At 36.9% G+C, this 21,021-nt stretch overlaps 1 pseudogene; it reads right to left on the bottom strand.

The window, feature by feature from the left end:
- Positions 1 to 8,949: 8,949 nt before the first annotated feature.
- LOC107018218 lies at positions 8,950 to 9,515 on the bottom strand (annotated as a pseudogene).
- Positions 9,516 to 21,021: the final 11,506 nt, after the last annotated feature.

Here is a 21,021-nt window from a genome sequence, read left to right as displayed (position 1 = left end):
ACCACCTCATTTTCTTGAAGCTCATCTTTAAAAAGTCATTGCTTCATGAAAGAGAACAAACAAAAAAAGTTCATTAAATCAGGCATGTATATACACTTCATTAATAATCAAATTATTTTTATTTATGTACTCTCTATCAACTTGATTATCTGATTTGGACCTAGCACAAAGTTTAAGAAAACAAACAAACTTAAAATCAAACTGTCAACTCCAAAATTCCATATTACGGTTGTAACTTTTTGAAAGGATTATCTTATTTGGACCTAGCATCGTTGGGTCTGTTGATTGGGCATGTTCGACAACCCTCTACTAAAATGGGCATAACTTTTTACTCATAGGTGTTATTTTAGCAAGGTCGGAGGCTATGAAAACATTATTCAATTATTATCTTTGTGTAGGTCATGGGGCACCTAAATAATTTTTTGCTAAGAGTTATGACAATTTGAAATTGACCCAATTGTAGATCCCCTTAATTGTCTCCAAAATTTTCACCTATGATCTGTAGGTGCACCTACGGACCGTGATATTCATCCGTAGCTCTTGTTAGAGAGTGGGTGAGTGGGGGTCTCAATCGACGGTCACGGACTACGGTCCGTCGTCTAACATAGGGACCGTCGATCCGTCCGTCGATCAAGACTTAGCCAACTTTTCCCGGCTGAGTTTTCGGGAGTTTCTGATCCCATCGACGGTAGTGCAAGACGCACCGTCGTCTGTCCTATGGACCGTCGATGCCACCGTTGGTTGCACATGCAGATTTTTCTGAAAAAAATGGTTTTTGGTCTATTTTGGCTAGGGGGTGTTACATTATCTCTCCTTTGGGAACATTCGTGCTCGAATGAAGACTAAACTAGCTACAAGAGAAGGAGAGAGCTGCAAACCCTACTACTAAACACTGAAAACTGAGTTTCTGACTTAATTGAGTTCCGAGTACAATAAAATACACTGAAAATGCAAGTACAAACTGAGGGAACATGATTCTAAGACTGCATTTATGCGTGAATGATTGGAAAACTAAAGAGGAACTATTACCTCAAGCTAGAGTGGAATCGGAAGGAAAGAGGTGAGGATACTTGGCTTTCATTGATGCTTCTGCTTCCCAAGTACCTCCCTCTACGGACTGACTCCTCCACAAAACCTTGACTGAAGCGACTTCTTTGTTTCTCAACCTTCTGACCTGACAGTCAAGAATCTAAAGTGGTACATCCTCATACGAAAGACTTTTTTTCACCGCCACACTCTCCATTGGCACTATAGGGGCTGCATCACCCACACACTTCATCAAGAGTGAGATATGGAAGACCGGATGCACTGCTGCTAATTCTGCTGGCAACTCTAACTCATATGCCACCTTGCAAACCCTTTTCAAAATCTTGTAAGGGCCTATATATCTAGGACTGAGCTTCCCTTTCTTTCCAAATCTCATCACCCCTTTCATAGATGAGACTTTCAGAAAAATCCAATCATCCACTTGGAACTCTAATTTCCTTCTCCTTACATCTACATAAGATTTCTGACGACTTTGAGTTTTCTTTAGTCTATGTCTAATGAGTTGCACTTTCTCCATAGAATAAAGGACTGAATCTGGCCCTATAAAAGCTACTTCAGCTCTTCAAACCAACAAACTGGAGATCTACATCTACACCAATAAAAAGCCTCATAAGGGGCCATCAGAATTCATGAATGGTAGCTATATTGTAAGTAAACTCAATATGAGGAAGGTGATCATCCCAACTACCTTTGAAATCGATCACACAAGCTCTCAATATATCCTCTAATGTCTGAATAATACGCTCTGCCTACCCATCCGTTTGTGGATGAAATGTTGTACTAAGGTTAACTTTAGTATCAAGACCTTTCCGAAATGACTTCCAGAAATGAGAGGTAAACTGAGGACCTCTATCTTAGATGTTAGACAAAGGAACCCCATGCAACCTCACAGTTTCATTAATGTAAAGCTTGGCATAGTCCTCCGCGGAATTTGTAGTCTTGACCGCTAAAAAGCGAGAAGACTTAATCATCCTATCAGCTATTACCCAAATAGAGTCATACTTTCTGCGAGTACGCGGTAATCCTGTGATGAAGTCCATAATGATCACATCCCACTTCCAAGTAGGAATATCGATCTGTTGAGTCATACCTCCTAGTTTCTAATGTTCTACCTTGACTTGCTGGCAATTAGGGGACTTACTCACAAAATCTGCTATATCCCTCTTCATGTCATTCCACCTATAGACTTCTCGTAGATCGTGGTACATCTTAGTGGCACCTAGATTAGTAGAATACCTAGAGTTGTGGGATTCTATAAGAATATGTTGTCTCAACTCGCCCAAATCAGGAACACACAATCTACCCTGGTAGCGAAGTACACCATCTCCCCTTTGGGATAAAACCTCCACTCTCTGATTTTGGACATCATTCTGAAGTTCAAGCAAAATTGTCCCACTATCTTGATTTTCCTTCACCTCCACTACCAAAGACGATTCTGCAATAATCTAAACTGTTACACCGCTGTCTGATATGCTCATAAGGCGAACTCCCAAGCGAGCAAGCCTGTGAACATCATTCACTAGCTCCTTCCTTTCTTCCTCAAAATGGGCTACACTACCTATAGATAATCTACTAAGATTATCTGCTATTACATTTGCCTTACGAGGATGGTAATGCACACTTATATCATAATCCTTAAGGAATTAAAGCCATCTCCTCTGGCGAAGATTCAACTCTTTTGAGGTGTACACATACTAAAGGCTCTTATGGTCAGTGAACACATCTACGTGAACACCATACAAGTAGTGTCTCCAGATCTTGAGTGCAAATACCACTGCTGCAAGCTCGAGGTCATGAGTTGGATAGTTCTTCTCATGAACCTTAAGTTGTCTATAGGTATAACCTATCACCTTACTTCGCTGCATCAACACACAACCTAGGTAGAGTCAATACAAGAGTTGTAGTCAATCTAGTTTTCAATTCTGCAAAGCTTTTCTCACAATCATCTGACTATTGGAATTTGACCATCTTCTGAATCAACCTAGTCAATGGTGAGGCTATGGATTAAAATCCTTCCACAAACCTTTTATAATAACCCGCTAGACCTACAAAACTTATGATATCTGTAATAGAGGTTGGTCTTATCCATTGTTTCATTGCTTCTATCTTCTATGAAACCACTTGGATCCCTTCGCTAGATACAATATGACCAAGGAAAGCAACGTATTGCAACCAGAACTCACATTTGCTAAACTTAGCGAATAGCTGGCGATCCTTGAGAGTCTGCAAAACAACTTTCAAATGACTTGCATGTTCTTCCTCACTCTTAGAGTAAATGAGGATATCAACAATAAAGACGATAATGAACAAGTCCAAGTTCTGTTTGAACACTCTGTTCATCAAATCCATGAAAGTTGCAGGAGCATTAGTTAGTCCAAATGACATAACTACAGATTCATAATTACCACGCCGAGTTCGGAAGGCTGTTTTCGGAATGTCACTATCTTTGACTCTAAGCTGATGATAACCCGATCTGAGGTTTATCTTTGAGAAATAGCTAGCACCCTCAAGTTAGTAAAACAAGTCATCAATCCTGGGGATGGGATACTTATTCTTGATTGTGACCATGTTCAACTGTCTATAGTCAATGCACATTCTGAGAGAACCATATTTCTTCCTTACAAAAAACACTGGTGCACCCCATGGTGAAATACTAAGTCCGATGAAGCCCTTATCTAGAAGGTCTTTCGACTACTCTTTCAATTCCTTAAGCTCTGCTGGAGCCATTCTATAAGGTGGAATATAAATAGGGTGGTATCTGGAGGTGAGATCCATTCAAAAGTAGATTTCCCTTCCGGGAGGGACTCTTTGAAGATCTTCTGGAAATACTTCTAGAAATTCACATACTACTGGAACTGACTCAAGAGTTGGGGTTTCAAGTATAGAATCCTTAACCCGACCATTCTAAGATTTGTTCATCTGGAAACTGAAAATGAACAACCCTAGTTCTACAATCAACTACGACTAACGTGAGTGTAACCAATCCATGCCTAGAATGACATCGTAGTCTACCATTTCTAACTCTACTAGATCTCCTGAGGTGACTTTCTAAGAGACTGAGATAGGGCAATTCCTGTATACCTGTCTAGCTATAATTGGGTAACCGACTGGAGTAGAGACTCAGAAAGGTTCTGAGAGAGTTTCAGGAATAACACTGAATTGGACTACTATACTGAGTTACAAAAGACAAAGTCATGTCTGTTGTCTTTCCACTGAGTGAACCATATATGTGTCACATCCTTGAGTTTGTAGGATGTCAATCTCACCTATAACTACGATTACTGACATCACACCAAATACTTTCTTAACCTTATCAATGAACTTATGTGGGCCCTTACCAACTTGCGACCCTAAAAACTTAGGTGGATTCATCCTAACAAAATCACAAACTCTTCATTGTTCTTGTTGGTCATACTCTGAGCCAAAAGCTAAATTGGCATTCTGAATCTCTGTATTTAAACTTCCTTATCTGTTACTTGAGGAACTACGTTAGCATTGTGTGTAATAGCATTCCATGACTAATCTCTACGAGAAGCCATGATCTTAAGCACACAACGTCGAGTTATAATGGAATCAGATCATACCTTATGCACAATAAGATTAATAAGAAAGTGCAGTTTTTCTTAAACACTTCATAGCCTCCCTCTCATTAGATGTGGTGCACTTCACACCCATGAAAAGGACTCTACTTAATGCGTCTTTTAAGACATCCTAGGACACCTAAACCTTCTGATATGATACCAAGTTTTGTCAGGCCCCGAGCTACCCCTGAGACGTGGACACAGAACCTAGAACCACAAGTGATCCCAAGCTAACCCGTCTAATAAACTGATGCAGAAGCTAAATCATAACTAAATATGAAAAGATAGGGAATACCCATATGCTAAAACTGATATATATGAAAACTGATGATTTTAATCCAATGAAATATTAACTCACTACTAAGGCGAAACTAAATATGTCTTAAAATAAGCCTCTAAAATGGACTATAAATAATGGGACAAGCCCCCAGCTAAATCTAGCAAAAATTAAAACTAAATGACTAAAGACTGAAATGACACTCATGACTATTGTCCTTAGAGAATGATGACTCACAATTGAATCTGCTGAATTGGATATCGGAAATCGATCTATGCGTGATCTGGATGCTGGGAATCTAAACCCACATCATGAGAAGATGTAGCGCATGTATGCGTCATTACTTGAAAGGTACTGAACATGTGGGATAGAGTAAAACTGAAATAATACATAACACAACGAGCATAATAGAAAGTCTAATAATCTGACTTGTTAAACTGACGGACCATCGTCGACTGACGCCGCGTCGTAGGGTTCGTCGACTGGGCCTGTTCGGAAGCACTTTGATATAATAGCCATAACATTTTACTCAAAGGTTCGATTTTACCAAGGTCGGTGTCTACGGAAAGATAATTCAATTATCTATCTGTGAGTAGGTGATGGGACACCTAATTCATTTTGTGCTAAGAGTTATGTCCATTTGAAGTTTACCCAATTATATTTTCCCCTTAACTGTCTACAAATTTTCCACCAACAGTCAGACCTACGATCCGTAGGTCCACTTACGGACCGTGTTGGTCATCTGTAGCTATTGTCAGATAGTGGGTGAGTGGGGATCTCGATCGACGGTCACAGACTACGGACCATCGTCTGACCTACGATCGTTGGTCCGTTCGTCGATCAAGACTTGGCCAATTTTTCTCGGCTTAGTTTCTGGGAGTTTTTGATCCCATCGACGATTGTGCAGGACGGCACATGTAGACTTTTCTGGAAAAAAAAACTGATTTTTGGACTATTTTAACAACGGGGTGATACATATATCCCTTTCTCTGAAAACACCCATCGATTTTGCTACATCACGCTCCAGTTGCTACCTTCAAACCATACAATGATTTTTCGGGTTTGTAGACCTTTGTTTCATCACCCTTCATTATAAAACCTTTTGTTTGTTCTATGTATACCTCCTCTTGTAGGTCTTTATTGTGAAATGTCCACTTGACATCAAATTGATAAACTAGCTATAGTTACTATGCAGCCAGTGCTCTACAGTTCTAACAATCTCAAGTCGAGCAACTGAAGAAATTGTTTTTCTAAAATCAATATCATATTGTTGTGCATATCCTTTTGTCAAAAGACGAGTTTTATCCTTCTACAGGGTCCCATCCGCTGCACTTTGTCTTGAACACCCATTTAAAACTAATTACATTTTTGTCTCCTGGTAATTCCGCCATCTCCCATGTGCCATTCTTTTTGATAGATTTCATCTCTTCTAACATCGCTCTCCCCTACTCTTCTTTTTTAGCCACTTCACCATAATTTGTAGGATATGACGTTGCAAAAGAGAATTTACAAGTTGTATACATGTGATTGGCGTATTTGGGGTTCATCTTTTTAAGTCTTGTTTATGTTCTTTATGGAATTGGCTCATCCGAAGACTCTTCAAGAGAAATAGATGAACTATTTCTGCTCCCTGAAGTTGAAGAAAATAAATTTGGAGAAGTGGTACTAGAATCGGTTGTTGTAGTTGAGGAGTTAGTTGTTGAATTGAATAAAAAGTTGTTCCTGTAGGCATAGGAATTTGTACTTGCATCTTATCATTGCTTCCACTCAATTTCCAGCTTGCCATTTCAGTAAATACTACATCCCTTCTAATTAAAATCTTTCTACTAAGAGGGTTATAGCCTATATGCTTTAGATTGTGTCCAGTAACCAATAAAAACACAATTTCCAGATTTTTCATCCAGCTTATGACGAAATTGGGAATTTACAAAATATAATAAGTAAAACAATAAATTCATAAATAAATTGCAAATGTTTTTCTACCCTTCCAAGATTCAAATAGAGTATGATACATTGGATAAAAATTCAATAAATGGATTGATGTTGTTACAGCTTCATCCCAAAATTTATTCGGAACTCCCTTCGCTTGTAACATGCTTCTTTCCATCTCCACCACAGTGTGATTGGTTTGCTCAGCAACGACATTTTTTCTCCGGAGTATAAGGTGTTGTCAACTCCCTATGTATGTCATTTTCTTCAAAAAAAATTGATTAAACTCCTTGGACAATAATTCGCGACCTCTATCTGTGCAAAAAGTCTTTATGCACAGGCCGCTTTACATTTCAATTTGGTCTTTAAAGTACTTGAACTTTTGAAATTTTTCTGATTTTGTTTCTAAGAAATAGACCCAACTCATGCGACTACAATCATCAGTAAATAGGAGAAAATAATGACTCCCACTAAAAGATCTAGTATGCATAGGTCCACTTTAAATAAACATGTATTAATTAAAGACACTTTGAAGCCCTCTAAACTTTTCCAACGGGAAGAGATTTTCAAATTTATTTTTCATAAATGCACTCTTCACACAATTCAATATAATCAATTTTTGGTAGTCCAATAACCATACCTTTTTGAACTAGCAATTTCAGGCCATTTATATTGAGGTGACGATACCTCAAACGCCACAACTCCGACTCATCATTTGTACTTTCAACAAGCGTATAACTTTCCATGTTGGAAACATCGAGCAGAAACATCTTGTTTGACATCATAGTGATGCAAACCTTTTTGCCTGAATTCTTGTTTGTAATGACACAACCATCGTCATCAAACGAAAGAGAATGCCCATTGGACATAAGTTTTCCAACAATAAACAAATTCTATCCTAAATTAGGTAGAAACAGAATGATGTCCAACATTTTTACTATGTCGTGGGCTGGTGTCAATACCCACAGTGTGTTTTCCTTCACCCTGCATCTCTTTTGAGTTGACAACCTGAATATTTTTCTTTTGCTTCTCATTTTTCAAAGGTTATAACCACTACTTCCATTAATTAAACAAGTAATTACTAACGAAAACACAACTAGAATGTAATGCACCATGATCAGCGTATTTGCTAACAACTAGTCCTAGAATCTAGGACACTACTAACAAATTTAATTAACCTGGTAATACTTGAATTAGTATTCAATATACCATACATCTAATATTTAATAACGTATACCAATATATCAAATTTTGAAATTTAATGTGGTATTAATAAAAACATCACAGAAATAGCGAAGTTAATCACAAACAAAACTAACGAGAACACTTAACTTTTTCAAAACCTTTTACTTAGGCACCATAATTTCTATTAATTAATTTATTCATTGACTACTCATGACCTTAATCATTACATAATGATTGGTCATGAACAACATTATTCTCCAGTTTTAAAAAGGACATGTAGATTAAGTATTTTCATTCGTCTAAATCAAAACCCACTTAATTGTTTACTAGTTTCTATGCAAAGAACCTATTAAAATATAAAGTAATTAATTATACAATCCAATATGCAGTAATCAGTTCCATTATAGAGTAATCTCAACGTGTGACTAGTTGAATTTAAGATTTATCCCTTCAATACTTATAAATTGACTAAGTTTTCATGGAATAAAAGTGAAATTCTAGAGTAGCATTAATTTGACCTTACAATGATGAAGACGTTCGGCAGTGGTGATAGAAATTGGCGGCAGCGAATAAAGAACTTTAGCAAACCAAGACAATAATTTTGTAGAAAATAAGATCTTTAATACATAGGGTTCAAAAGGTATAGGTTCTTACACAAGTTTCAGACTTAACCCAAAGTTGTTTATCTAGCAAAATTATTAGTTTTAGATAATGTTTTTTAGCAAATCATTACAAGTAATACAACAAAAACAACTCTACATCATCAATACACAGATCATACTTATTCATGTGCCTCCAATTCATTATTTCAACGACAACAAGAACATGTATAGATAATTTTACAAAGAGAGATTAGAGAGGATAAACTTATAGAAACTTGAACCAACGAAGTGACTAAACATATATGGAGTTGCATGCCATTTGTCTTCCTTAATGGAGGATGGGGTCGCTTTCCTTTGGTGGCGGCTTAATAATGTTCGTCAAAGCATTTAGACCTTTTATTTCAATGGTTGCCTTGTCATAAGCCAAAGCAGCTTCATCCGAAGTGGCAAAACTTCTCAACCAATGTCGTTTATTCATTCTTACATCTCGAATCTCTGTAACCCATCTTCACCATTTACGTTGTCTAACTCCCTAGTACTTCTTTACATTTTCTTGGTGCAATTTTGTATCTCTTTTCTCTTTGGAGGATACCATCTTTGAAGTGACCTTGGTCTTTCCATTTTTTATGATAATTTCTTTTCAAATCCTTTTTTATCGTTTGGACTTTTCTCCTTGATGATTTTCCCCTCATCACACGATGAGTCTGTAGATTCATTATCCATTATGTAAATATGTACAACACGTGGCAAGACCACAGAACGTTCACTCATTAGATTGGGTTTTTTTCATCTAGTAACTTTTGAGGGTTTTTTAACTAGCTCATTTTCGTGGAGGTCGTCTCTGGAAGCCATTGCTTTAGGAAAGAGAACAAACAAAAAAATCACAATAAGTCCATTTAATCAGGCACGTACATAGGCTTCATCAATAATCAAATTATTTTTATTTACGTACTCTATCTGTCAACTTGATTAATCTGATTTTGACCTAACAAATAAAGTTTAAGACTTTGCTCGTTATTATCAACTCAATTAATTACATGTCTATTACACGCCAATTAATTATATATAGTTATCTAATTGTTTACAGTTTAAATCAAACTACCTCGATCATAAATAACCCATGTCTCATGGAAGGATGTCCTTGACAATAAATTAATGTCCAAGTGACTATCAATTTATACTTTCTAGAACTTATATGGTAGGTTAGGTGAGTATAGATCATTCACCACAAATATAAATATTAGACTTCTATCACCTTCCCTTTACTCTCAAATCCCTATTGATTCAACATTCTTGACTACAAGCCTTACTTTCAAGACCCACAATCATCAACTACCCTAGATTTTGAGGAATTCTAATCACATTCTTTATTACCAGGTAAATCAAGTCATTATTCATCAAAAGGTTCAAATTCATTGATTTACAAGTAAAGATACATCATACATCATAAATTATATTTTAATTCATGTATATATGTTTCCCAATCTTGAACCATTACTTCACATGACTTTAATTTTAGAAGATCAATTCTAATTCTTCAATTTCACCATTCATGGCATAAACTCCCAAAATATCAAATTCATCAAATAGACTAGGGTTTACCATTGAAATAACATAAATTCATTATAATATCATAATTTAATTTCAATTAGATCATAATTAAGTATCATCCACTTGATTGGAATAAAAGTTTAACACTACCCACAATGTAGCAAGAATACCCTAGCAAGAATTGCATTTTGACTTCGGGGAAACTCTGTGGATCTATGGGTGGAAGAACCATATATGAACAAGATAACATACCTTAATTCGAATATCTAACACAATATTTAAACAATGGAAGAAATTTTCCCATCTTAGTTCTCTTCTTCTTTTTCACTTCTAGAGAGTGAATTATTTGGAGTGAATTTGGGTTAGTTTTGTGGTCTTGGAAGAATGATTTAATTCACATATTTTAGGGTTCTATTAATCTTATATATATGCTTTGATAAAAAACTAACTGACCTCCCTTAACCCCTAACTAAATGCCATTTAACCCCTAAGCCCCCAACTTAAAAACTAAACTCTATTCAAGGAGGGATCTTTCAACTCCTAACTAAGGTATGTTAATTAGTTCATCTCATGAAGTTTATATGCAATTCCACTCAAATGCACCACAATATAAGGCAAAACAATGTATATAAGTCATTTATATCAAGATCTAAGCTTTTTTCATGAACATGCACATAAGTGAATCATGGCAACAGATAACACACAATAACCTTACTTTTTTGGCACACTATGTCCTCTATAGGAGTAAGCCTATATAATCACTTCTATACATCATTCATGCTAAAGACAACGTCAAGATCAAAAATAATAAGTCACAAAAGAGAAGAAATCCAGAAATTAATAAAGCATAAAAAACTAACAGAAGCAACATCAGGAGATCACTCTTGATCTTCTCTAGATTGGAGAACATAAAACTTATTTTTCTTAAGAGAACTCTGATCTAGACCACTAGAGGAAACTTTATTATTCTCACTTCCCTTAGCCTTGAAAATCACGAAATCTCTAATTTTGTTCCCATCCTTTCCACACCCATAGCAATCGTCCATACAAGTTAGGCACTTACTGATGAGTGCACAATTTTGACTCATTAGGCCTTTATTTTAATAGATTTAGTGTCCTCAAAAGCATATTTTGTATCAATGTAAATCCTTGAATTTCATGTATTTGGATTGAGGAACAAAACATGAGCACTGATGAGCACAAACGAACAAGGCAGCTGAAAGAATGAAGAAAAGAAGGCCTGATGATCGCCTATCTTATTGGTCAAGTTGCCAAATGGCCATGGTCTCGCCTAAAGTTCCAGTGTGCAAAGCCTTCAAGGAGAAAATTAAGTCAGCGACATAAAAGAGTGGTCGATGAGTCGACGAATGGTTCCATGATGCAGTCACCCAAAGTATAAAAATTTGAACATTGCCATTTCTTAGTGGGTATTGAAGATTCGTCATATTAGACCTTAAAGATGAAATAAATTTTACCCAGTTGATGGAGACACAATTTGGTAACAACTTCTATCTTTTTTTGATATCAAGCTAAAACTTCAATTCTTGAGGTGTGATTATGTGATTATAGGTTGAGTTAGCTGTTGACTATTGTTTATTGATAGTATAAATGTTGTTTCGAAGTGATTTCATTCAATAATTTTTGCTTAATCTAAAGGGTTGTAGTTTCAAATGCAACTGTACCTTTGTGATTTTGGCTTGCTTGAGAGAGACATTTCAAAACTAAGATTACTGATTTGACGGCATGTGGGTATTGAATTTTCATGAGTTCAGCTCAAGAGAGTAAAGATGAAACCCTCTTGTGCACATTCAACTCAAGAGAGTGAATGGGCTAAAATGTAGGTAGTTCTTTATTATTTCTTATTGGTGTTCGAGAGAAACAAATTTGATTCGGGGTAAATTTTTCAAGAGAATGTTTATCCCCAATAGAGTCTAGCTTGTAACATAATTTACAACTTTTTAACATCAGTTGCAATTACCCAGTTGTCAACCTTAGCCTATAATACAATCACATCCCAAAAACCTATCTCATTATTTATCTATACATGTTATTTGCTATTATAGTTTATAATTACAATCAAAAACCCCTGTTATTTGACATTTGATTCACCCCAAACTTGAATCATGATTTTATTCGTAAATGTTTTTACCTATGATTGAGTTGAGCATTTTCGCACTTGGTTATTGATTCTCAAATACATACCACTCCCTGTGGGATTTAACCCCCAACTCGATTATTTGGGTTATACTAATTAATAATCATTGAAATTTAGTGTTGGATGAAGAGTCCTGATACCTAAAATCAAAATGGTCGCGCTGCCAGGGAGTGGTGTTGTATGAGAATCTTTAGTTAAGTTGAATGTATTTCTTGTTAGTTATAGTTGAACTTACTTAATTTTAGTTGTGTTTTGCCAGTTTGTGTCTTGAAACAGAACGAAATCAATGGTATCCAAGTAGCCACCAAGACGACATCAGAAACCTCAATGATGTCAACGAACCTTATGCTAATTACCCCTTTTGGGTGGTATTGTTTCCCTTTGCTTGTCTCCGGCCGAAGGAAATGCGTTGTTTTACATCACAAGTACTAATGTTTCAACTTTTGCAATCGAAAAGGGTTGTTCGATGGTTTTGCTCATGAGGATCCCTATTAGCATATTAGAAACCTCGTGGATGTATGTGGACCGTTCTCCTTTAAGAACATATCACTAGAGTTGGTCCAATTGAGGTTGTTGCCATTCTCTTTTATGGAAGAAGCCTACAAGTGGCTGGCGTGGTTGCCACATGAATCAATCACATCGTGAAAGAAGACGTATCGATTCTTAGCCAGACTGTTACTTCCCATTCAGTATCAATCAAGTATTTTGAGACCCTAATGTGTAATATCTCTTCTCATTTGAATCTGAGACAACAAGGGGAATTTTTCGAGTGATACAACGGCAAACCCCAAGAATAAGATTTTAGTGTGGACTTGTTTCATGTCACGACGTTATCTAAGGGCTTTTTAGTAGGCAACCCAAAAATTTATTTGCTTTCTTTTTAAGTTGAAATAATGGTATGTTCATTGTGCAGGTTAAAGTATGGAAAATGATTGAAAAATGCAGATAGGCGAGCCACAAGTCCAGCCGGCGTAAGAGGTCAGAGTGCCCAATCTGATCCTTTGTTTGACCTAAGATAATTTGAAATTGGGTTCTGTAAAACACTGTGATCCCGTTACAAACTTCTTTAAATCTTGTAATCTTAAACAATAGCATTAAAAATGATTTCTTTAGCCCTTTACAAACTTCTTTTAGTTTTATGGCTTTACAAGAATTTTTCGTCCTTAAATATAAGAGATCTTGATCTTTAAACAGAAGAGATTTAAAATGGTCATTTTCTTCTATTCAAATTGTTATAGGGTGAGAGTTCTAAGTTTTCAAATTTTTACACTCACCGACTTGAATTATATATCCTTCTAAAGAACTAGAAAACCATTTCTCTCAATCTCACTTTAAATCCTAGATTTTTCTTTTGTTAAGTTATTTCTGTAGAGTTTCAAATAGAAAATTTTCCATGCGCTAAGGATATCATAAATCGATCAATGAATTTCTTATAGTTCAATAGATACAATCTTCAAAAAAAAAAAATTTTAAAAATATTAAACCTAAAGTAGTCGAATCTAAACATATATAAGTTTTAAAATGTGTTTGTAGAGACAGAGAAACAAGGAAATGAGATCACTTTGTTTACTTACAATTGAATTTTAAGAAAATGTCATTTTCAGATCTCTTATGTGTAAAAGATAAAATTATACATTCGCCACAGAAATTCACATGTCACACATAGATAACTTAAAAAATATAACTTGTGGTATAGAAAAGTTAAAGAAACTCAGATTTGAGCATACCTTGAAAAGAAACTCGACAGCACTCAACCAAATAAGTAATTCTGATCTTTTGTTTTGTCTTTAAGTCTTTTTGCATATGATAGTCCTTTATATACTTTAAACTTTAGCAGACATCGCTATATAGAAGTGATAAGAAATTAAAACACAAATAGTTAATCTTTTGTACTTCAATTTTTTTCACTTGTCATTCTTATCCATTATCATATATGTGGACTAAAAAGACGAAATCAACATTAATAATTCATTAAATAGTCATAAATGTGTCATTGCACTTTTAAAAAAGACTCATCTATGTCATTCGTTAAAAATTTGGCTAATCTATGTCATTTTAATTTTAGAAGAATAATTTGTTAAAAAAATAAATGTAAAATATTTTACTCTGTCACTGTACCCCCCTCCCCATTTTTTTAGTTTAAATTTCTCTAGAAATGTATATAATTTTTTTTACTTTCTTAAAAAAAATTCTAACCACTCCACCTAACCCTCCGCTTACAAAAAAATTTATCGCTTTCTATTAGAAATATACATATTGAAAATATGTTTTACTTACCACCTCAACTATTTTTTATAATAAATTTCTTATTTATGTTATATTCGATAAACGAAAAAGTTTCTAAAACTATATGTACATATCAAACACAAAACGAGAAAAATGTAAAAATAAATTACGAGCGGCGAATGAGCAACGAGGGGGTGGAATTTCTATTTTTTAAAAGTAAAATAATATCAATCTTTTTTTGAATGAGTGGGTGATTTTTGTTTGGAGAGGAGGGTGGTGAAGTATGAATTTTTAAAAATATATTATAAAAGAAATTTTAAAAAAAAAATAAGAGGGTGTGGATTGTGGGGGGGTGGGTGGAGGAGGGGGAGTACAAGGAGGATGAGGTGAAGTGGGTAAAAAAATAAATTTAAAAATTTTTGCATGTGCAATGTCATGTGTAAATAAATTCATATAAAATAGAGTGTGCATTACTGTATTTGTCAATCTAATAATTGATACTTTAGGTATGAAAATCACTCTCAAGAGTTTAGGTATTGAACTCAAAAAACTCAATATTTTAGATGTGTTTTTGATGCTTATTTCTATTGAAAATGGATGAATTCTTTAGCTCCGTAAGTGAAAAATTAAATAAAAACTAAATAAAGAAAACTGAAATAAGAAAAAAAAAGAAAAATAGTTTTTAAAAAAGATAGTAGATGAAAAAGACCAAAAAAATACAAAATATAGGACAAAAGGACAAAAAGACGAATAAGACGAGAAAAAAACAAGCAGGAAAAGAATTTTTTTTGCCATTTATTTATCAAAACAAAAATGATATCGTATCATATATTTATATAAAAGAGAATCCTAGGTCCGCCTATGTGGCAATTACAAGCACGGATTTCGTTTTAAATTTATTTATTTTTAAAATTAGCCTTCGGTTTTTCATGAAAAGATGTGACTTTTATGAATAGTTGCAACTTTAATGAAGAGTTGTGACTTTTATCAAAAGTTGTTACTTTATGAAGAGTTGCGACGTCTTTCAAAATGTTGTGACTTTTATGAAAAGTTGCAACTTTAGTGAAAAGTTGCGCCTTTGTGAAAAGTTGCAACTTCTATGAAAGGTTGTGAACTTTTCGAAGGCTTGCAAAATTTTCAAATAGTTGTAACATTTCTGATAAAGCACAACAAACATTTGTTCACACTACCCTTTTTGTCAATAAATAGAGGGATTTTCTCTCATTTTTAAAAAAAGTCCGATCTTCTTCTTCTACTCCCAAATATTCATTTGATTTGCTCCAGTTGAATAACTTACTGACGCTGTTGTTTTTGTATGGATAAGTTGGTGAATAAAATTGTTCCATCATGAGAAGATGTTATTCTTTAAATCTCTGGTATTAGAGGGGAATAATTTTCTTAACGGATATTGTGCATTCAGTTGACTCGATTTTTTTCATTCTATTTCATTCTATTTTTATATACTCATTAACTTATGCATATGATATTAATTATTATTTTTGAGTACATGTTTTAAACACTTTTATGTTTCTGCAAAGTTATTGTCGCTAATTATATTGAACATATACACTTGTAGTACGTTTATTCATTGTACAGAATATAATTATTGTACTCGGCTCCAAAAATTCATGTTTTGATATTCTATATTAAATTTTATAACATAAAAGTAATATATATAAACATAAATATTATCTATTTTTACATATATACGTAATTTCTCACTTATCATTTGAAGAAATTCATTATGCAAGTTAAAAAGTTGTAATTGTTTTCCTGTTCAAGCGTAATTTCTTTTTTAAATATGTTTACAAACTTTTGAATTTTCTTGTATGACATATTTCACAATTGTATAATCTGAGCAACTTAAATGATTCTTTTTATCATGAAATGTCTTTGTATATGTATATATTCTTATTTTCTTCTTTATTTTCCTTTTAATGTTAATTAAAGAACCAATGATTTATTATTTCGTGAATAATTTATTTGTTAGAGGTTCTTGGGTTAAGTGATAATGACAAATAATCAAATTCATGTTGAAATATTGCTAATATTTTTTGATGAACCTATTTTTCCATTATTTTTAATATATAAATATTAGTAAAAAATTATTTACAGTTTAAATGAAATTATTATTTATGGCCGCGCGATGCACGGGCAAATTAATCAATTATGATATAATATTAAGCTCTTTTTAATTTATTTGTAGGATAATTTTATTTTATAAAAAATATTAAATAAATAAACATTATGTTGGTAAAACTTTTCTTTTATGGATATGGAGACAAATAACAGATAGTATTAAATAATAGTATTAAATAATATTAGTATTTACTGTGTACTAATCCTAGTCCTATTAGGATTAGTACTCCTTAATCCTAGTCCTATTAGGATTAATACTCCTTCCTATATCTCCTATATATATCTCCCATGTATTCCCTTACTAGGTTAACACTTCAATACAATCAATATTCCTTCATGGTATCAAGAGCCAGAAAACCTAGATCTTCTTTTCTCTAGGTTTTTTCTCTCTTTAGGGCACCGATCGTTCCCTGTCTTCTCTTGGGCGGCGGCAACCATGACAACCGAGGTAGATCCTCTCGATTCACTTCCTTCTGCTGTTAAACTCCTTCTCACGCATCTTCATGCCCTGATTCCCGAAAAATTATCAGACATAATTTACCCTACATGGAAAATCACCGTTCTTACAGCCCTTGAGGCCAATTACCTTCTCAAATACATCGATGGAAGAACAGAACCGCCGCCGGCAGTCATCACCGCCACGAACAAATCAGAAAAAACCAATCCGGCCCATGCCGCCTGGAAAGCCGTAGATGGCCAGATCCGATCATGTTTGATTGCGGTCATCTCTCCCACGGTTCAGAAGCACGTCCGATCCTACACAACTGCTTCAGCCCTGTGGACGGCCCTCGCAACACGCTATGCATCAATTTCCCACTCTCATATTTTTCAATTGCGTGATCGTCTCCACACAATTACCAAAGGCACGAAAACTATGGCGGAGTATTTAGACGAGGTCTCCACCATCATCACAGCCCTCGACACCGTGAACGAAATCATTCCCGAAAAAGATCTCGTCATGTGCGTCGTTCGGGGGCTCCCATCAGCTTACTCCTCCATTAAACAGGCGGTTCGCATCAGTCCAACGCCCGTTGACCTGGCTACTCTCTCCTCGTGGCTAAAAAGTGAAGAAATCAACGTGGATCTGGAGAGCAAACTTCTTCTCCGAGAAGCCGCTGTTATGGAGCCGGCCACCGCCCTCACCGCAAGCCAGAACTATCGCGGGGGGCGTGGTGGCGGCCGGCAGGGGAGCCGCGGCGGCTACGGCAGAAACAGCGGAGGCCGCGGGCGCGGCGGTCGGCAGGGCAGTCGTCCGCCGTACGACGGTCAGCAGCACGGCAGCAACAACAGCCTGCACTCCTTCGGCAGCGGCGGGCAGTCATCTTCCAGCGGCGGGCAGGGCACTTACGAGCGGGATCGTCCAACTTGTCAAATCTGTCAGAAAACAGGACACACCGCTGTTCGTTGCTGGTTTCGGTATGAGGAGAGCCGAAATAGTGATAACCGTGCCAATTATGCATCTCAAGCCGGCCCTTCCTCTGAATGGCTGTTGGATACTGGGGCCAACATGCACGTTACTTCTGATCTATCCAAGCTTAACGCTCCAAATCCATATCATGGCTCCAATGGTATTACTGTTGGCAACGGTGAGTCCCTTAATATTTCTCACACTGGCACGGGTACCATTAAAACCCCCACCGCTATCTTTCACCTAGGTAACCTTACCCACGTCCCTTCTATTAAATCCAATCTCCTTTCAGTTCACCAATTCACAAAAGACAATAATTGCTCACTCTTGTTCACCTCTAATGATTTTCAGATCCTAGACAATACTACCAAGAGGGTGATTTTTCAGGGCCCCTGTGAGCATGGTCTGTACGTTCTTCCTGGCACAAGTTCGTCTGCCCACCCAGTTTCAGAAAGCGTTCCTGTGGCTCCGGTGGCTCTTTCGGCTGATGGCCACAGTCTGTTGTGGCACAGTCGTCTGGGTCACCCGTCTACTCAAATAATAAATTCTTTAATGTCTCAATTAGGTTTTTCTTCCATTCATGTAAACAATTGTGACTCCTGTTCAATTGCTAAATCTCATAAATTACCTTTTACTTTATCTGAGAAGCGTACAACTGCACCTTTTCAACTTATTCATTCTGACCTATGGGGTCCTACTGCTGTTCCTTCATTTGCTGGTTTTCGCTATTATATTTGTTTTGTGGATGATTTTACAAAATACACTTGGTTGTACCCACTAAAACACAAATCACAGGCATACACCACCTTTGTCACTTTTGAAAAAATGGTCAAAACACAATTCAATTCTCATGTTAAACTTTTTCGAAGTGACAATGGAAAGGAATATGTCAATAACATCTTTGGCCAGTTTCTGCAATCCCTGGGAATTATACATCAAACCTCCTGTCCATACACTCCCGAACAGAATGGGGTGGCTGAGCGTAAGCATCGCCATCTCATTGAAACGGTGGTTACTCTTCTACATCAATCTCATCTCCCTGTCTCCTTTTGGGTAGAAGCTCTAGCCACCGCAAACTACCTCATTAACAGAATGCCCAGTCACACTCTCTCCAACAAATCACCCTATCAACTCCTTTACCAAGAACTTCCCAATTATACCAACCTCCGCGTCTTTGGGTGTCTTGCCTACCCTTGGCTACGCCCTCATATTACTCACAAATTACAACCCCGATCCCGTCCTTGTATTTTTTTGGGCTATCATCCTACCTCCAAGGGTTATCGCTGTCTTGACCCACAAACTCATAAAGTCTACATATCTCGTCATGTCAAATTTGTCGAAAATGAGTTTCCCTACGAGTCTATTTCCTCCTCCACAAATACATCATTCATTGGCGTCCTTCCCCTTTTTCCAACATACTCACAGGGTCCCTCACCACCTTCCCCCACACCTCCACCCACTACCCAACCACCCCTCATCACCCCTTCGACCGTCACCCACAATACACCCGCAACCACCACCCACACTCACAACCAACCCGAACCACCCCATACCCACAACATCTCCAGCCCGATCCGTTTTGGGTCCTTCCCGGCCACCCCCGAATCACCACCGCCCGTGCCACCCCCCAATACTCATCCCATGTTAACCCGTGGCAAAGCCGGTATCTTTAAACCCAAAACCTTTCAGGCTACCATACTACCAAATACACCCCTTCCCGATAGTGAACCAACAACCTACTCTGTTGCCTCAAAAAATGCTTATTGGCGTCATGCTATGGATGACGAGTTTAAGGCTTTGACTGATCAGAAAACTTGGGTTCTTGTACCTAAGCCCCATGGGCGGCACCCAGTGGGCTGTAAATGGGTGTACAAAATTAAACACAATGCAGATGGCAGTATTTCCAGGTACAAGGCTCGTTTGGTTGCTAAAGGCTACAATCAGGAGTATGGGCTTGATTACTCCGAGACATTCAGTCCTGTTATTCGGCAGGAAACCATTCGCCTGGTACTGTCACTCGCCGTGCGCAACAATTGGCTCATCAATCAGTTGGATGTTTCCAATGCTTTTCTTCATGGCATGCTTGATGAAACTATCTACATGACGCAACCACCGGGCTATGTTGATCCCCGCTTCCCTCAACATGTTTGCAAACTCCAGAAGTCTCTGTATGGGCTCAAGCAAGCCCCCCGTGCTTGGTACACACGTCTGAAAACGTTCCTCCAGGGACTCGGCTTCACGTGTTGCGTACACGACACGAGTCTGTTTACTCGACATTCAGCACACGGTACAGTCATTCTTCTTGTCTATGTAGATGATATCATTATTACAGGCTCTACTGCAGCTCTCATTCAGGATGTCACTCGAGCTATGCATACTACCTTCAAAATGAAGGACCTTGGCCCGTTACATTATTTTCTGGGAATGGAGGTTTCTCGGACAGGCAGCGGCTTGTTTCTTCATCAGTCAAAATATGCTCGAGATCTGTTGCAGAAAGCTGGACTGGAAAAATGCACCAGTCAACCAACACCGATGGCAGTCTCTTCGTCTACGAATGGAGCCGACACCCCCTTTGCCGATATCACCCACTTCCGCAGCCTCATTGGGGCTCTACAGTATCTGGCCATTACCCGTCCTGACATCCAGTTTGCTGTCAACCGAGTTGCTCAGCGCATGCATCAACCAAGTGAACATGATTACCATTGTCTAAAATGCATTCTCAGGTACATTTTTGGCACTCTTGGTCGTGGTTTACTCATTCGACCCGGGGACTTGGAGCTTCGGGGTTTCTCAGATTCAGATTGGGCGAATGATAAAAATGACAGAAAATCTACATCGGGGTTTCTCGTTTTTTTGGGGCCGAACCTGATCTCCTGGTGTACAAAAAAACAACCCAAGGTCTCTCGGTCCTCGACTGAAGC

The sequence above is a fragment of the Solanum pennellii genome, chromosome 1, assembly GCF_001406875.1.
Source record: "Solanum pennellii chromosome 1, SPENNV200".
NCBI lineage: Eukaryota > Viridiplantae > Streptophyta > Magnoliopsida > Solanales > Solanaceae > Solanum > Solanum pennellii.
This window is presented reverse-complemented; position numbering and strand designations above follow the sequence as displayed.